This window comes from Cherax quadricarinatus, chromosome 1 (genome assembly GCF_038502225.1).
Source record: "Cherax quadricarinatus isolate ZL_2023a chromosome 1, ASM3850222v1, whole genome shotgun sequence".
NCBI classification, from domain to species: Eukaryota; Metazoa; Arthropoda; class Malacostraca; order Decapoda; family Parastacidae; genus Cherax; species Cherax quadricarinatus.
The window spans coordinates 2,250,095-2,269,563 of record NC_091292.1 but is presented as its reverse complement, the minus strand read 5'-3'; the positions used below and the strand labels follow the sequence as shown (position 1 = coordinate 2,269,563).

The 19,469-nt window shown below is 41.5% G+C and overlaps 1 protein-coding gene across 3 annotated transcripts in view; it reads right to left on the bottom strand.

Moving 5' to 3' along the window:
* Positions 1 to 19,469, bottom strand: part of LOC128703978 (U6 small nuclear RNA (adenine-(43)-N(6))-methyltransferase) — a 113,274-nt gene that overhangs the window by 58,731 nt on the left and 35,074 nt on the right. The gene's annotated exons all lie outside the window — the stretch shown is intronic.

Below are 19,469 nucleotides of genomic sequence, written 5' to 3'. Positions count from 1 at the left end.
CTCCTATAACCACAAACTTCTGCCCCACATTCTAATACTGCATTTTTAAAACTACTCCAACCCTCTTCAACCCCCCCCCCCCACTACTCATCTTTGCACTAGCCCACCTTTCTGCCAATAGTCGCTTATATCTCACCCGAACTTCCTCCTCCCTTAGTTTATGCACTTTCACCTCCCTCTTACTTGTTGTTACCACCTTCCTCTTTTCCCATCTACCTCTTACTCTAACTGTAGCTACAACTAAATAATGATCCGATATGTCAGTTGTCCCTCTATAAACATGTACATCCTGGAGCCTACCCATCAACCTTTTATCCACCAATACATAATCTAATAAACTACTATCATTACGTGCTACATCATACCTTGTATATTTATTTATCCTCTTTTTCATAAAATATGTATTACTTATTACCAAATCTCTTTCTACACATAGCTCAATTAAAGGCTCCCCATTTACATTTACCCCTGGCATCCCAAATTTACCTACTACTCCCTCCATAACATTTTTACCCACTTTAGCATTGAAATCCCCAACCACCATTACTCTCACACTTGATTCAAAACTCCCCACGCATTCACTCAACATTTCCCAAAATCTCTCTCTCTCCTCTACACTTCTCTCTTCTCCAGGTGCATACACGCTTATTATAACCCACTTTTCACATCCAATCTTTATTTTACTCCACATAATCCTTGAATTAATACATTTATAGTCCCTCTTTTCCTGCCATAGCTTATCCTTCAACATTATTGCTACTCCTTCTTTAGCTCTAACTCTATTTGAAACCCCTGACCTAATCCCATTTATTCCTCTCCATTGAAACTCTCCCACCCCCTTCAGCTTTGTTTCACTTAACCCTTTCAGGGTCCGTCCCGTAGATCTACGGCTTTACGGTGAGTGTCCAAACCGTAGATCTACGCCATGAGCTCAGCTCACTCTGATAAACTGTGAGTGGTACATTTGGGCCTAGATATGAGAGAATACATCTATGTGGTATGTGTGCACCACATAAAACAGATCCTGCAGCACACTGTGTATAATGAGAGAAAAAAAATGAAATCATGATTTTTTGATTAAAACAGCAACTTTGCAGTGTTTTTTCGTATGTTTTTTATAGTTGTATTTGCGATTTCTTGGTCTCATTTGATAGAATGGAAGACATATTACAGAAATGGAGATGATTTTGATTGGTTTTAGCACTGGAAATGGCTTGAAACTGAGCTCAAAGTAGCGGAAATGTTAAATTTTTGCCGATATTCAAGAGTAAACAAACGACCTCACACATCTAATACACGTCAGCTGGTGGGTCTAATATACATTCACAAATATGGTGATGATATTTATAGAATTATTACAGTATTGCATAACAGTAAATCTTCTATTTTTTGGTGTGAATAAAAATTCATTATGTGAATAAAAAATCAAAATGGAATTTATTTGTAAAGCCTCAAAACATAACTAATGAACAGAGGAAATGTTAGTTTAGTGCCAGGAATGCCTACATTGTTTATTCTGGACCCTATTTTGAAATTGGAATATTTTGAACTTTGTGTTAAATTGGCCAAATTAACAATTTCCGATCACTTTATTTTGTAGTTGAAACAGTTGACTTGGCGATTTCTTGTGCTCAATCGATAGAATAGAAGTAATACTAGTGAAATAGCTAAGAATTTGGTTGATTGGAATAATGTAATTGGCCTAAAATGGGAGTCAAAGTCGGCAAAATCGCCGATTCGTAAATATCGCTGACACATCAAAATTCGCGAGAGCATAATTTCGTCAATTTTCCACCAAATTTCGTACTTTTTGTTTTATTACCTTCACAAAAAGATTCTCTACGATTTCATAAGAAAAAATAACAAATTTTTTTTTTTTAAATTCTTGGACACTGGTGCGTGACTCCAGATTTGGGCCTTGGACCCTGAAAGGGTTAAAGCCAGGAAATCCAGCTTCTTCTCATTCATAACATCCACAATCATCTCTTTCTTATCATTTGCACAACATCCACGCATATTCAGACTTCCCACTTTGACAATTTTCTTCTTCTTATTCTTTTTAGTAATCTTTACAGGAAAAGGGGTTACTAGCCCATTGTTCCCGGCATTTTAGCTGACTTTTACAACACGCATGGCTTACGGAGGAAAGATTCTTATTCCACTTCCCCATGGATATAAAAGGAAAAGTAGTAAGACCAAGAACTATTAAGATAAAATCAAAGAAAACTCAGATGAGTGTGTATAAATAAACGTGTACATGTATGTGTAGTGTGACCTAAGTGTAAGTAGAAGTAGCAAGACGTACCTGTAATCTTGCATATTTATGAGACAGACAAAAGACATCAGCAATCCTACCATCATGTAAAACAATTACAGGCTTTCGTTTTACACTCACTTGGCAGGATGGTAGTACCTCCCTGGGTGGTTGCTGTTTACCACACACTGTCTACGTACACACTACTGGTAAAAAACAATTGCAAGCTACACTAGAGAAAATGTTAAACAGTTTTTAAATAAACAATAAGTCCTCATTATAATAAACTAATAGAGGTGAGCATGTGGCTTGTAATGGCAACTGTGGTAGAGAAAAGATCATTTTATTGTGATAATAACAATAACCAACAATCATGCAACCCACGGACTTTGACTGTTGTTTCCAAATCAGCTGAATCAGCAATTTTCTTCTGTATTTCGAGGTTCTTTATATGGAGGTACTTTATACTGAGGATTTACTCTATTAATGGCTGCAATTCAAAATAAAGAAAAAAACTTTTCAAGTTTTCAATGCATACAATCCAGTGTTTAAAACTACATATGGGAGACAGATTTATATGAGGAGATAAACAAGACTCTATTAAGCTATCTGTATTATAAAATGTTACACCATGAAAAACTGAATCACTATAATGGAATATCTAAATTACAGTAGAACCTCAAATATCGAACTAAATCCATTCCAGGAGTTAGTTCTAAATTCGAAAAGTCTGAAAAGTGAAGCAATATTTCCCATAAGAAATAATGGAAATACAATTAATTCGTTCCAGAAACCCAAAAATATTCACCAAAAAAATACATTATATAGAGATTAATTATAGTTTTACATACATACAACAAATATAGTGTTCATTTATATACATGTATTAATAAATTTAAATAAACATATAAAATTACGGCCGGTGTGTTGAAAGATGAAATAATATTTTACTTACCTTTATTAAAGATTGGTGATGGCATCTGGAAGATAGAGAGGAGAGAGGGAGTTAAGGTTAGTGTTTGGAAGGAGAATCCTGCTCCATGAGGACTTTAGGAATCAAAGCCCTCTCTGGGGTTACTTCCCTTCTTTGTCTTTTAACCCTTTGACTGTGGAAGGGCCCAATCCTGAAGTGTCCCCTGGTGTCGCAAAATATACGAAAAAAAAAAAATTATTTTTTCTTATGAAAATGTTAAGATTATTTTTCTGATTGTTTTAGTCCCAAAAAAAAATTTTTCCCATCAGTACTTACCGAGATATAGAGGCATGAAGTTTGGAGAAAATGAGCCACGTATGGCAACAGCGGCGACTGCCGCTCACCCGGTAAACTTTAGATTACTTGTATTTGAAGGTTTGTTGTTTTTTTTCACTATTTTATTTTTTCACATAACTTATGTGGCCTGTGAGACCAAAGTAAGGTGCAATGTACATATATACACTCGTTGTATACAACACAATAAGCACACAAACATAATTATCAATATATTGTTTACAAAACTTGTTTACAAAAACAAACAATACAAAAAATTGTTTATTACTATTGTTCTATAATATATATACCAATATACAGTCACTGAACATATTCCTAGAAGTTCTGCAGCTTGTGGAACTCTGTGAAACATGGTGTCATACACAGTGGTGTTTTACACTCTCACACATAAAACATGGTGTCATACACAGTGGTGTTTTACACTCTCACACATAAAACATGGTGTCATACACAGTGGTGTTTTACACTCCTCAAACATAAAACATGGTGTCATACACAGTGGTGTTTTACACTCCTCAAACATAAAACATGGTGTCATACACAGTGGTGTTTTACACTCCTCACACATAAAACATGGTGTCATACACAGTGGTGTTTTACACTCTCACACATAAAATCAGTGTGTGTGCATTTTTGTTGAATTTTTTTTTTATGTGCAAAGACAAAATACCTTGTCTGAGCAGTTTTCTTCAAAGTATTAGCAGGCAGTTGTGTTATGTAGTTATCCTAGGTAAATGGTCGTGTGTCATCATTCCTTCCTAATTTCCTTCATTCCTTTCCTACCTGGAGGGCATTCCACCTCTCTTCCTACATTCCTTCATCTGTCCTTCATTACTTTTTTCCTTCCTTTCATCTAGTCCTTCCTTCATTCCTGCCTTCCCTTCTTGCTTCTGGTTTCTATAATATATATACACATATATAGTCACTAGATACTTTCATAAAACTGTTATTATCACCCTTCAGCAAGCTTGTCTTGTGTGCGAGTGTGTGGCTTATAATTGTTTTGAGTCAGGAGTCGGCAGCTGTCAAAATGACATATTGTCTCATTAGTCACTCCCCCTACCGCCTGTCAAAACAATGGGGTCGGATGCTGCTTCCCCCTCCATTCTATCTAATTATCTTTCTCCCTCACTTGTTTGCACAGAACTGCTAAATGCCTCAAATGATGTAGTGGAAGTTTTAGCAGTAAAGGTCGAGAACCAAAACCTAGTCATTGTGATAGTCTACAAGCCTCCGGATGCAACATCCCAGCAATTCCAGGAACAGCTGTTAAAAATTGACCACTGTCTGGAAAACCTTCCAGCTCCTGCACCCAACATCTTGCTCCTGGGGGATTTCAACTTAAGGCACCTAAAATGGAGGAATATAGCAAATAATGTTGTTGCAGTAATAACACCAGGAGGCAGCTCTGATGAAAACTCACACTCACGCGAGCTTTTAAATCTCTGCACAAAATTCAATTTAAACCAGCAAATAATAGAGCCTACTAGACTGGAGAATACACTAGACCTCATCTTCACTAACAATGATGATCTGATAAGAAATATCACCATATCAAAAACAATATACTCAGATCACAACATAATTGAGGTTCAGTCATGTATGCGCGGAGCCCCAGACCGACATAATGAGATTAGTCACGAGGGAGCATTCACCAAATTCAACTTCAATAACAAAAACATAAAGTGGGACCAAGTAAACCAAGTCCTAACCGATATAAGCTGGGAAGATATACTAAGCAACACAGACCCCAACTTATGCCTAGAACAGATTAACTCGGTAGCACTCGATGTATGCACAAGGCTTATTCCTCTAAGAAAAAGGAGGAGTAGATGTAAAACAGAAAGAGACAGGCGCTCCCTTTACAGGCGACGGAAAAGAATAACAGAGCGGCTAAAAGAGGTCAATATATCTGAAATGCGTAGGGAGACACTGGTCAGAGAAATAGCAAGCATCGAACTTAAGCTAAAAGAATCCTTTAGGAGTCAGGAATCGCGGGAAGAACTAAAAGCCATAAATGAAATCGAAAGAAACCCAAAGTATTTCTTCTCCTATGCCAAATCAAAATCGAGAACAACGTCCAGTATTGGGCCCCTACTTAAACAAGATGGGTCCTACACAGATGACAACAAGGAAATGAGTGAGCTACTCAAGTCCCAATATGACTCAGTTTTTAGCAAGCCGCTAACCAGACTGAGAGTCGAAGATCAAAATGAATTTTTTATGATGTTATCCTGACGCCAAATGACTTCGAACAGGCGATAAATGACATGCCCATGCACTCTGCCCCAGGGCCAGACTCATGGAACTCTGTGTTCATCAAGAACTGCAAGAAGCCCCTATCACGAGCCTTTTCCATCCTATGGAGAGGGAGCATGGACACGGGGGTCGTCCCACAGTTACTAAAAACAACAGACATAGCCCCACTCCACAAAGGGGGCAGTAAAGCAACAGCAAAGAACTACAGACCAATAGCACTAACATCCCATATCATAAAAACCTTTGAAAGGGTCCTAAGAAGCAAGATCACCACGCATCTAGAAACCCATCAGTTACACAACCCAGGGCAACATGGGTTTAGAACAGGTCGCTCCTGTCTGTCTCAACTATTGGACCACTACGACAAGGTCCTAAATGCACTAGAAGACAAAAAGAATGCAGATGTAATATATACAGACTTTGCAAAAGCCTTCGACAAGTGTGACCATGGCGTAATAGCGCACAAAATGCGTGCTAAAGGAATAACAGGAAAAGTCGGTCGATGGATCTATAATTTCCTCACTAACAGAACACAGAGAGTAGTCGTCAACAGAGTAAAGTCCGAGGCAGCTACGGTGAAAAGCTCTGTTCCACAAGGCACAGTACTCGCTCCCATCTTGTTCCTCATCCTTATATCCGACATAGACAAGGATGTCAGCCACAGCACCGTGTCTTCCTTTGCAGATGACACCCGAATCTGCATGACAGTGTCTTCCATTGCAGACACTGCAAAGCTCCAGGCAGACATCAACCAAATCTTTCAGTGGGCTGCAGAAAACAATATGAAGTTCAACGATGAGAAATTTCAATTACTCAGATATGGTAAACATGAGGAAATTAAATCTTCATCAGAGTACAAAACAAATTCTGGCCACAAAATAGAGCGAAACACCAACGTCAAAGACCTGGGAGTGATCATGTCGGAGGATCTCACCTTCAAGGACCATAACATTGTATCAATCGCATCTGCTAGAAAAATGACAGGATGGATAATGAGAACCTTCAAAACTAAGGAGGCCAAGCCCATGATGACACTCTTCAGGTCACTTGTTCTATCTAGGCTGGAATATTGCTGCACACTAACAGCACCTTTCAAGGCAGGTGAAATTGCCGACCTAGAAAATGTACAGAGAACTTTCACGGCGCGCATAACGGAGATAAAACACCTCAATCATTGGGAGCGCTTGAGGTTCCTAAACCTGTATTCCCTGGAACGCAGGAGGGAGAGATACATGATTATATACACCTGGAAAATCCTAGAGGGACTAGTACCGAACTTGCACACGAAAATCACTCACTACGAAAGCAAAAGACTTGGCAGACGATGCACCATCCCCCCAATGAAAAGCAGGGGTGTCACTAGCACGTTAAGAGACCATACAATAAGTGTCAGGGGCCCGAGACTGTTCAACTGCCTCCCAGCACACATAAGGGGGATTACCAACAGACCCCTGGCAGTCTTCAAGCTGGCACTGGACAAGCACCTAAAGTCAGTTCCGGATCAGCCGGGCTGTGGCTCGTATGTTGGTTTGCGTGCAGCCAGCAGCAACAGCCTGGTTGATCAGGCTCTGATCCACCAGGAGGCCTGGTCTCAGACCGGGCCGCGGGGGCGTTGACCCCCGGAACTCTCTCCAGGTAAACTCCAGGTATCTCTTTCAATCTGTCTCTCTTTCTCTCTCTCTGTCTCACAGGTACACATAAATACAACTATACATAGTGTAAATTACCTAGGATAACCCAAAAAATCCAGACAAAGTGCTATACTCTGCTTGAAGATGAGTAAACGTGGATGATGATACAGTGGCTGGTCTCTGAGACAGAGCTAGACGGATAGACAGGGAGTTTGGCAGACAGACAAATAGACAGACAGACAAATGTTTGTTCGTCCTCATCTTCTTCTTCTTCTTCTTCTTCTTCTCCTCCTTCTTCTTCTCCTCCTTCTTCTTCTCCTTCTTCTCCTTCTCCTTCTCCTTCTTCTTCTTCTTCTTCTTCTTCTTCTTCTTCTTCTTCTTCTTCTCCTCCTTCTCCTTCTCCTCCTCCTCCTCCTCCTCCTCCTCCTCCTCCTCCTCCTCCTCCTCCTCCTCCTCCTCCTCCTCCTCCCTTCCTCCTCCCTTCCTCCTCCCTTCCTCCTCCCTTCCTCCTCCCTTCCTCCTCCCTTCCTCCTCCTCCCCTTCCTCCTCCCTCCTTCCTCCTCCATCCCTCCCTCCTCCTCCTCCTCCTTCCTCCTCCCTTCCTCCTCCTCCTCCCTTCCTCCTCCCTCCTTCCTCCCTCCCTTCCTCCTCCCCTCCTCCTCCTTCCTCCTCCCCTTCCTCCTCCCTTCCTCCTCCCTTCCACCTCCCTTCCACCTCCCTTCCACCTCCCTTCCACCTCCCTTCCACCTCCCTTCCACCTCCCTTCCACCTCCCTTCCACCTCCCTTCCACCTCCCTTCCACCTCCCTTCCACCTTCCTTCCACCTCTTCCACCCTCCCCTCCATTCCACCCTTCCACCTGCCATTCACCTCCTTCCACCCCTCCCCTTCCACCTCCTTCCACCTCCTTCCACCTCCTTCCACCTCCCTTCCACCTCCTTCCACCTCCTCCCCTTCCATTCCTCCCTTCCACCCCTCCTTCCACCCTTCCATTCCACCTCCTTCATTCCATTCCTTCCCACCTTCCTTCCTTCCACCTTCCTTCCTTCCACCTTCCTTCCCACCTTCCTTCCACCTTCCTTTCCACATTCCTTCCACCTTCCTTCCCACCTTCCTTCCACCTTCCTTCCACCTTCCTTCCACCTTCCTTCCACCTTCCTTCCACCTTCCTTCCACCTTCCTTCCACCTTCCTTCCACCTTCCTTCCACCTTCCTTCCACCTTCCTTCCACCTTCCTTCCACCTTCCTTCCACCTTCCCACCTTCCTCCACCTCCTCCTCCTCCTTCTCCTCCTCCTCCTCCTCCTCCTCCTCCCTCCTTCTTCCTCCCTCCCTCCTTCCTCCTCCTCCTCCTCCTTCTTCCTCCTCCTCTTCTCCTCCTCCTCCTTCTCCCCTCCTTCCTCCCCCTCCTCCTCCTTCCTCCTCCTCCTCCTCCTTCCTTCCTCCTCCTCCTCCTTCCTTCCTTCTCCTTCCTCCTTCCTTCTCTTCTTCCTCCCCTTCCTCTCTTCCTCCTCCTCCTCTTCTTCTCCTCCTCCCCTCTCTTCCTCTTCCTCCTCCTCCTCTTCCTCCCTCCTCCTCTTCCTCCTCCTCCTCCTCCTCCTCCTCCTCCTCCTCCCTTCCTCCTCCTCCTCTCCTCCTCCTCCTCTTCCTCTCCTCCTCCTCTCATCTTCCTCCTCCTCCTCCTCCCACCTCCTCTATTGCTTTGGTCTCAAACTCCTCAAATCATGAAATTGATCTTCATTGACACTTCCATCTGTGTTAGAGCATCACTTGGGAAGAGAAGAGTCCCAGATTTGCAGGGAAGTCACATATTTCTTACCGCTAGACATGCTGAAAAAGGACGGCTGAAATGGTATTCCCACAATGCACCACTGGCTCCCCGATTTTTTTTATATGGTGCACACTGACCATGGAGACCCATTCTCTCACATGTGGGCCTACCAGCTTTCTCCTGCTTGATTTGAAGCCGCTAGAATTTATGTGTATAGATACGTCAAACACGGTATCTCCTATGACGTACATATACGACCGCGACAGTCAAAGGGTTAATGCCACTAGGACCAGCTTGAGAGTCACTGGACCCCTGTCTCACAAAATAACTGTCCACAGTCCTCTGTTTCTGTTGCCTCTTTAAGATTTCCCTAAAATGGGACATGGTTCTGTCACTGAACTTGTTGCAAATATGGCTTGTTTCAGCTTGCTTAGGGTGGTACTTTTCCACAAACATTTGGACATCATTCCACTTCTGTATTATTTCCTTCTTCACATCTATGGTGTTTCTCACTTTCTTTACCACATTGGTACCACTAGCAAGTTTCATTGCTCCCATTGTAGCTCATTTCACAGTCCCACAAGCACTAAACACAATGAAATAATCATAAAATGTTTGATTGAGAGCGCAGGTTAGTGTTCACTCAAGCATCAACAAAACCAGACTGGCTCACGGCGCCTGCATGGGGACGCGGATGGAGCAGGCTGCCGGACAGGTCCGGTACCCGGTGGTTCAAAAATAGGGGGAGAGTTCGATAATAGGGACAAAGTAGGTTCGAAAAAAGGGTTCTATTTTCGAAGAGTTCGATAAGCGATACGTTCAAAATTTGAGGTTCCACTGTACGTATAAAGAAATATATTTGAGGGTACAGGTACAACACCTATTTTCCGGCACCTTTGATTCCTAGGCTTCGCTGGTTTATCAATTTTGCCAAACCAACAAAGGTCACATAATAATTTAACAATGCGCCTCTGACTCACCACGGTCTGCTGGAAACTTAAATTAAACATTAGTATAAATGAAACAGGTTTATTTATTACTGTACATACAAAGAATGTTACAGTGCTACCACTTTTGAAGCAGTAAATTTTAAAATTTTACTGGAGATGCAGAGATAATCACTAGCCATAGCTAGGGTTAATAGCAAAATATGCTAAGAATCACACACAATCAAGAGCTCACCACCACCAACTGCAGTGTAAACAATATAAGTGAGCATGCATGCCATACAATGCCTTCAGTGGCCACCAGGTAAACTATTTTGGCAAAAAAGTAGTCTCATAATTTCATCTGGATGAAAACAGGTGCTGGACAATCCATTGCTGGTAAATCAGTGTTGTACCTGTATATGATTCTAGAACAGAAAACAAACTGCCAAACCAAATTTTTCTATATCATGATTAGTTTTTTATTCGCGAGCACATTAAACAGGACTGGAGGGAGAGATTATGGAGGAAGTGGATGTACAGGACAGATGTATGCTTTTTACAGTCTCTTTTATTCCCCTTTTCCTTACACAAAGGAATTATACACAGTCTCTGTCAATCCCTAGGTCTAGACCTTCCCTTTTTTCATACACTTATTGAACAAAAGTACCAAACACTCCAAAACTTTATCCCCATCTGCTTTTAACATTTCCGTCATGATCCCATTGGTTCCAGCTGCTTTACCCACTTTCATTCTACCTAATGCCTCATGCACCTACCCCACACTCACATCTGGTTGTTCTTCACTCCTAAAAGATGTTATACTTCCCTGGCCGATGCATGAAATTACTGCCTCTCTCTATTCATCGACATTTAACAGTTCCTCAAAATATTCCCGCCATCTTCCCAATACCCAGAACTCCCCATCTACTAACTCCCCTATTCTGTTTTAAACTGTCAAAACCATTCATTCCCTAGGCTTTCTTAACCTAATTTACCTCCAAAAATTTTTCTTATTCTGAGCAAAATCTGTTAACAGTGCCTCACCCACACTATTATTTGCTCTCCTTTTGTACTCCCTCACTACTCTCTTCACCTCTCTTTTACTGTACATATACTCCACCCTTCTTATATCATTTCTGCTCTGTAAAAATCTCTCATACGTAACCTTTTTCTCTTTTATTACACCCTTTTCCTCATCATTCCATCAACCACTCCTCTTTCCTCTTGCACCCACCCTCCTATAACCACAAACTTTTGCTCCACATTCTAACACTGCCTTTTTAAAACTATCTCACCCTTCTTCAACCCCCCATGCAACCTATCCTCTCATTAGCCCACCTTTCTCCTAATAGTTATTTATATCTCACCCTAAGTTCCTCCTCCCTTAGTTTATAAACTTTCACGTCTCTCTTACTTGTTGTTGCCATTGTCCTTCTGCTCCATCTACCTCTTACTCTAACTGTAGCTACAACTAAATAATGATCCGATATATCTGTTGCCCCTCTATAAGCATGAACATCCTGAAGTCTACCCATTAAATTTTTATCCACAAATACATAATCTAACAAATTACTTTCATTATGTGCTATATCATATCTTGTATACTTATTTATCCTCTTTTTCTTAAAATATGTATTACTTATTACCAAGCCACTTTTTATACATAATTAAATTAAAGGCTCCCCATTTTCATTTTTCCCCTAACACCCCAAACTTACCTACTACTCCCTCCACAACAGTTTTACCCACTGTAGCATTTAGGTCCCCCACCACAAATACTCTCTCACTTGGTTCAAAACTCCCCACACACTCACTCAACATCTCCCAAAATCTCTCTCTTCTACACATCTCTCTTCTTCAGGTGCATAAACCCATTTTTCACAACCCACTCTTATTTTACTCCACATAATCCTTGAATTTATATATTCATACTCCTTCTTTTCCTGCCATAACTGATCCTTCAACATTACTGCTACTCCTTCCTTAGCTCTAACTCTATTAGAAACCCCTGACCTAATCCCATTTATTTCTCCCCACTGAAACTCTCCTACCCCCTTCAGCTTTGTTTCACTTAAGAGCCAGGACATCCAATTTCTTTTCATTCATAACATCCACAATCATCTTGTCATCTGCACTACATCCACACACATTCCAACATCCCAACTTTAAGGTTTTCTTTTTAGCCATAGTAAGCTGTACGGGAAAAGGGGTTACTAGCCTACTGCTCCTGGCATTTTAGTTGACTTTTACAACATGCACGGATTACAGAGGAAAAATTCTTATTCCACTTCCTCGTGGATCTGAAAGTAAAATAATAAGAACAAGAACTATTAAGAAAAACCAAAGAAACCTCAGGTGAGTGGGTATACATATGTATAGACATGAAAAGGTTGGAGGGAAGGGGTAAAGGAGGTTTTGTGGGCGAGGGGCTTGGACTTCCAGCAAGCGTGCAAGAGTGTGTTAGATAGTTGTGAATGGAGACAAATGATCTTTGGGACCTGACGAGCTGTTGGAGTGTGAGCAGGGTAATATTTAGAGAAGGGATTCAGGGAAACCGGTTATTTTTATATAGCCGGACTCGAGTTCTGGAAATGGGAAGTACAATGCCTGCACTTTAAAGGAGGGGTTTGGGATATTAACAGTTTGGAGGGATATGTTGTGTATCTTTATACGTATATGCTTCTAAACTGTTGTATTCTGAGCACCTCTGCAAAAACAGTGATTACGTGTGAAGTGAAAGTGTTGAATGATGATGAAAGTATTTTCTTTTTGGGGATTTTTTCTTTCTTTTTTGGGTCACCCTGCCTTGGTGGGAGATGGCCGACTTGTTAAAAAAAAAAAATATGTGTAATGTGACCTAACTGTAAGTAAATTAGCAAGATATATCTGTTATACTGTGTGTTTATGAGACAGAAAAAAAAAGACATCAGCACACATACCATCATGTAAAACAAATATATTTACAGGTTTCTGTCTTACACTCAGGACAGTAGTACTTCCCTGGGTGGTTGCAATTTCCACTTCTATGCCACAGTATATCACCTACTAGATTCTAGACACCATCCCACCCTTACAAGTTTGTTAACCCTTTCAGGGTCCAGAGGCCAAATTTCAAAGGGTGCACCAGTGTCCAAGAATTTAAAAAAAAAATTTGTTATTTTTTCTTATGAAATGGTAGATGAAGGTAATACAACAAAAAGTACGAAATTTGATGGAAAATTGACGAAATTATGCTCTCGCGAATTTTGATATGTCAGCGATATTTACAAATCGGTGATTTTGCCGACTTTGACTCCCATTTTAGGCCACTTACATTATTCCAGTTGACCAAATTCTTAGCTATTTCACTAGAATTACTTCTATTCTATCGACTGAGCACAGGAAATCGCCCAGTCAACTGTTTCAACTACAAAATAAAGTGGTCGGAAATTGGTAATTTGGCCAATTTAACACAAAGTTCAAAATATTCCAATTTCAAAATAAGGTCCAGAATAAACAATGCAGGCATTCCTGGCACTAAACTAACATTTTCTCTGCTCATTAGTTATGTTTTCAGGCTTTACAAATGAATTCCATTTTGATTTTTTATTCACATAATGAATTTTTATTCAAACCAAAAAATAGAAGATTTACTGTTATGCAATATTGTAATAATTGTATAAATATCATCATCACATTTGTGAATGTATATTAGACCCACTAGCTGGCGTGTATTAGACGTGTGAGGTTGTTTGCTTACTCTTGAACATCGACAAAAATTTAACATTTCCGCTAATATGAGCTCAGTTTCAAGCCGTTTCCAGTATTAAAACCAATCAAAATCATCTCCATTTCTGTAATATGTCTTCCATTCTATCAAATGAGACCAAGAAATCGCAAATACAACTATAAAAACATACGAAAAACACTGCAAATTCGCTGTTTTAATCGAAAATCACGGTTTCAGTCTTTTTCCTCTCATTATACACTGTGTGCTGCAGGATTTGTTTTATGTGGTGCACACATACCACATAGATGTATTCTCTCATATCTAGGCCCAAATTTACCACTCACAGCTTATCAGAGTGAGCTGATCTCATGGCGTAGATCTACGGTTTGGACCCTGAACGTAAAGCCGTAGATCTACGGGACGGACCCTGAAAGGGTTAAACACAGCCATTATTCCTTTACCCTATTTCTCTATATAGTGTTATCCACAATGGAAAAATACCGATTAGTTGGGATACTTCTTTCATCAACCAGTAATGCCTTCTCCTTAAATATTTAGCAGGAGTACCTAATTACCATAACACATGGGACAGAGATCCCTAGTATTCTAATTAGGCATTGCTCGGGGTATACAGAGAAAGCATGACACAAACGCATAATAGAATTTTATTATTATTATTATTAATATTATTAACACATTAGGATTTAGGGAAACGAATTAGCCAGACTTGAGTCCTGGAAATGGGAAGTACAATACCTGCACTTTAAAGGAGAGGTTTGGGATATTGACAAGTTTGGTGGGACATCTAAACTGTCATATCTGAGCACCTATGCAAAGACAGTGATTATGTAAGAGTGAGGTGAAAGTGTTGAATTACGATGAAAGTATTTTCTTTTTGGATATTTTCTTTCTTTTTGGGTCACCCGGTGGCCCGGTGGCCTGGTGGCTTGGTGGCCCGGTGGCCTGGTGGCTAAAGCTCCCGCTTCACACACGGAGGGCCCGGGTTCGATTCCCGGCGGGTGGAAACATTTCGACACGTTTCCTTACACCTGTTGTCCTGTTCACCTAGCAGCAAATAGGTACCTGGGTGTTAGTCGACTGGTGTGGGTCGCATCCTGGGGGACAAGATTAAGGACCCCAATGGAAATAAGTTAGACAGTCCTCGATGACGCACTGACTTTCTTGGGTTATCCTGGGTGGCTAACCCTCCGGGGTTAAAAATCCGAACGAAATCTTATCTTATCTTATCTTATCTTATCTCACCCTGCTGCAGTGGGAGACGGCCGACTTGTTGAAAAAAAAAAAATGGCCATTTCCCACCAAGGCAGGGTGACCTGAAGAAGAAGAAACACTTTCATCATCATTCACTCCATCACTGTCTTGCCAGAGGCACACTTATACTCCAGTTATAAAACTGCAACATCAACACCCCTCCTTCAGAGTGCAGGCACAATAATAGAAATACTTAACAAATATAAGAGAGAAATGCTAAGGAAAAAAAAATAAAAATGGGTACAATGGCTACAATTTACTAAATAAAATGGTTTAGAAAGACACGTAAGCAAACACTATGACATATTTATTAGAAAATGTTTCAGTCCTGGGACCTTGATCACTTCTAACATACAGAGGTAGAAAGACATTATATATATAGGCGGAGAGTGAGATGTGAGTGACGCACATGGCCCGAGGAATGTCATGTTGTGATGAGGACAGGTAGACGATGAAATCATGTGACTCCTGTGTTGTTGGGTTGGTGGTGCTTAAGTATCATGTATGCCAATGTTTTTGAAATTTTGTAGTTTCCAGTGCTGCATTCTATAGTGTCGGTGACGGCGATTAGTGAGGCTTCTAGGCACTGTCAGCGTTTGAGGTCTGGTTCTGTAAGATCGAGTTGTGCCTCATTCCAGTTCATCAAATGCCCCGTGGAGTCTCTGTGGAGGACACAGGCGTACCTTACATCGTCTCTGTTAGAGGCATTTTGATGCTCATTCAGGTGGACTGCAAGATCTCTGCCTGTCTCGCCTGCATATTTCTTGGGACAGAACCCACAGGGGATAGTGTAGATGTCTGCTGTAGAAGTTAGAGGTGTGGGGCTGCATTTTGTAGTGAGGTCTTTGATAGATGATGTGTTTATGGTGGAAACGTTGATGTTACTCATAGCAAGTGCCCGGCGAGTATTCGTGGCAACCTCACCACATGGAAGTACTATGAACTGCTTAGGGGGCTGTTCCATGGGCGGTTTGTTGAGGATAGCTTGTGCCTTGAGTCTGCAATCTCGGATGAAGAAAGATGGGAACTGAAGACGTGTAAAGGCTTGTGTTATGTAAGTGCATTCTTCTTCTAGAAAACAAGGGCTGGAGATGCGAAGAGCTCTCTCTTAGTGCGGGTGCCTTGGTGTGAATAAAAGTGTATAAGGTCGTCCTTGTTGGTAGGTTTTCTATACACTTTGAAGAGAAGTTTGTCACTGTCGGGAGATTTGCACAGCATAACGTCGAGGAAAGGAAGTTTGCCATCGTTTTCTAGTTCAAGTGTAAACATTATTGATGGTTCAACTGCATTGATCTTGTTGAGAAGGGTTTGGATATTGAGATGTCTCGGATAGAAAACCAATATATCATCAACGTATCTTAGCCAGGTAACGGTGTTGGGAATGAGGGTGCTGAATTTCTCTGTCTCTAGGTTTTCCATGAAGAGGTTGGCAAGCACAGCACTGAGCGGACTGCCCATTGCCATCCCAAAGCACTGTTTGTAACAGTTGTCCTGATACTTGAAGAAGTTGAAATTAACACAAAGATCCATTAGATTGATGAAATCTAGAAGAGGTAAAGGGTGGTCGTGGTTTTCAGTGAGCTTCTGTCTTAGAATGTTGATTGCAGCATCAGTAGAAAAGTTGGTAAAGAAGGCTGTGACATCGAAGGAAGCTATGCTTTTGTTTTTAACATTCAGGTTGGAAATTCGGGAGAGAAGGTCACCTGAGTGTTTGAGGTGGGCTTGACTGATGGTGCCCAGAAGCACTGAAAGGTATTTGGCAAGGTGGCCGGCTAGTCTGTGTGGTGCACCCCCTATGCCCGAAGTGATAGGCCATAGTGGGATGCCAGGTTTGTGTGTCTTAGGAAGGCCATACAGGCGTGCTGGTTTCGGTTGACCTGGTAAAAGTTTAAGTAGTTTTTTGCCTTGTTCTGATTTTCGTAAGATGCTACGAGCCTTTTGAAGAAAAGTCTGGGTACTTTGAAGTAGCACTGATTCTGATACAGGCTGGTATGTGTTGGCATCACTGAGAAGATTTAAAACTTCATTGTTGTAGTCGACAGTGTTGAGTAATACCACACCACCTCCTTTGTCAGCGGTTGTAATGACGATATCATCGTTGTTGGCCAAGTCCCTGAGTGCTTGGATGTATCTTCTGGGAATGACTGGTCTTGAAGGCTCAGTAGCTGCAGCAGTGATAATTCCTTGAACAAAGCCTTTTTGAAACTCAGAGCCTCCAAAAGGTTGGCTCTTGATTACCATATCCACCAGATTATGTTTCTTGTTGATATCGGTAGTAAACTTGAGCCCTAGGCTGAGGGCTTCTGTCTCGGTGACGGTTAGTGTATAGGAAGATAAGTTATTTATGATTTCTGGTCGTCCCATTTCGCTCCATTTTCTGTGGGAGCACAGGTCTTGTTTACACTTGAACTAGAAAACGATGGCAAACTTCCTTTCCTCGACGTTCTCCTGTGCAGATCTCCCGACAGTGACAAACTTTTCTTCAAAGTGTATAGAAAACCTACCAACAAGGATGACCTTATACACTTTTATTCACACCAAGACACCCACACTAAGAGAGGAGTCCTCATTGGCTTCTTCTTGAGAGCTCTTCGCATCTCCAGCCCTTGTTTTCTAGAAGAAGAATGCACTTACATAACACAAGCCTTTACATGTCTTCAGTTCCCATCTTTCTTCATCCGAGATTGCAGACTCAAGGCACAAGCTATCCTCAACAAACCGCCCATGGAACAGCCCCCTAAGCAGTTCATAGTACTTCCATGTGGTGAGGTTGCCACGAATACTCGCCGGGCACTTGCTATGAGTAACATCAACGTTTCCACCATAAACACATCATCTATCAAAGACCTCACTACGAAACGCAGCCCCACACCTCTAACTTCTACAGCAGATGTCTACACTATCCCCTGTGGGTTCTGTCCAAAGAAATATGTAGGCGAGACAGGCAGAGATCTTGCAGTCCGCCTGAATGAGCATCGGAATGCCTCTAACAGAGACGATGTAAGGTACGCCTGTGTCCTCCACAGAGACTCCACGGGGCATTTGATGAACTGGAATGAGGCACAACTCGTTCTTACAGAACCAGACCTCAGACGCCGACGGTGCCTAGAAGCCTCACTAATCGCCGTCACCGACACTATAGAATGCAACACTGGAAACTACAAAATTTCAAAAACATTGGCATACATGATACTTAAGCACCACCAACCCAACAACACAGGAGTCACATGATTTCTTTGTCTACCCGTCCTCATCACAACATGACATTCCTCAGGTCATGTGCGTCACTCACATCTCACTCTCCGCCTATATATATAATGTCTTTCTACCTCTGTATGTTAGAAGTGATCAAGGTCCCAGGACCGAAACGTTTTCTAATAAATATGTCATAGTGTTTGCTTACGTGTCTTTCTAAACCAACTTGTCGGTATTTATTACCAAGGTTTATACCACTAAATAAAATAAAAGGGGGAAGTACACCCTTACCTTACACTTCACATTTCTGTGGGAATTATTACTAGGGGAACAACTGATACAAGTTCATACAGATTTATACTCACACGCAAGACACCAGCCGACCAGAGCTCAACCTATCTGGAGCAGCCACTCTTCCTCTGCAGTGTTCAGACAGGAACTACCACATTTTATCCTCTCCCTTTTCCACTATGAATTTTAGAAAGTAATTCCCATGGAAACTGTTTGTACACTTGACTCCATGAAGCTAAACACATAACAGATAACAGCAAAAGGAGACACTGTGTTAATTTTAACACCTACAAGACATCTGAGCCACAACTGCCTAGCTGACACAGGATCCTGTTTCTCAACCCAGGCTTGCAAAGGTGGTGGAAAACCATCTCTGTACATCACACTGCCAATCAACCTTTTATACACCAATACATAAGTCTAGCAAACTGTTTCCATCAATCTTTAAATATTGCATTATTCTGCTTAGTACTGATATTCATATGAAAGAATAAGTCCACTTTGAATGAAATCTTATAATTAGTTTTCAGTTTAAGGGTTGTGTGCCAAGCAAAAAGAAAATGGGCATCAAGAACACTACATAAATAACAAAGCTACTCACAAAATGGACTTCAGGAAAACATTCAAATCACACAAATTATAAAACACAAAATCTGGGGTTTAACTCAAGGAGATTGGGGATAGAAAGCACATAATTATGTGAGTGACACATAACATATACTATGTAGTGTGAGTGACACATAACATATACTATGTAGTGTGAGTGACACATAACATATACTATGTAGACCTCCCAGTGGTTCCACCATAAAAAAAAAAAAAAAAAGCTAAATTAAGACAGTTTTTTTTTTTCAACAAGTCAGCCATCTCCCACCAAGACAGGGTGACCCAAA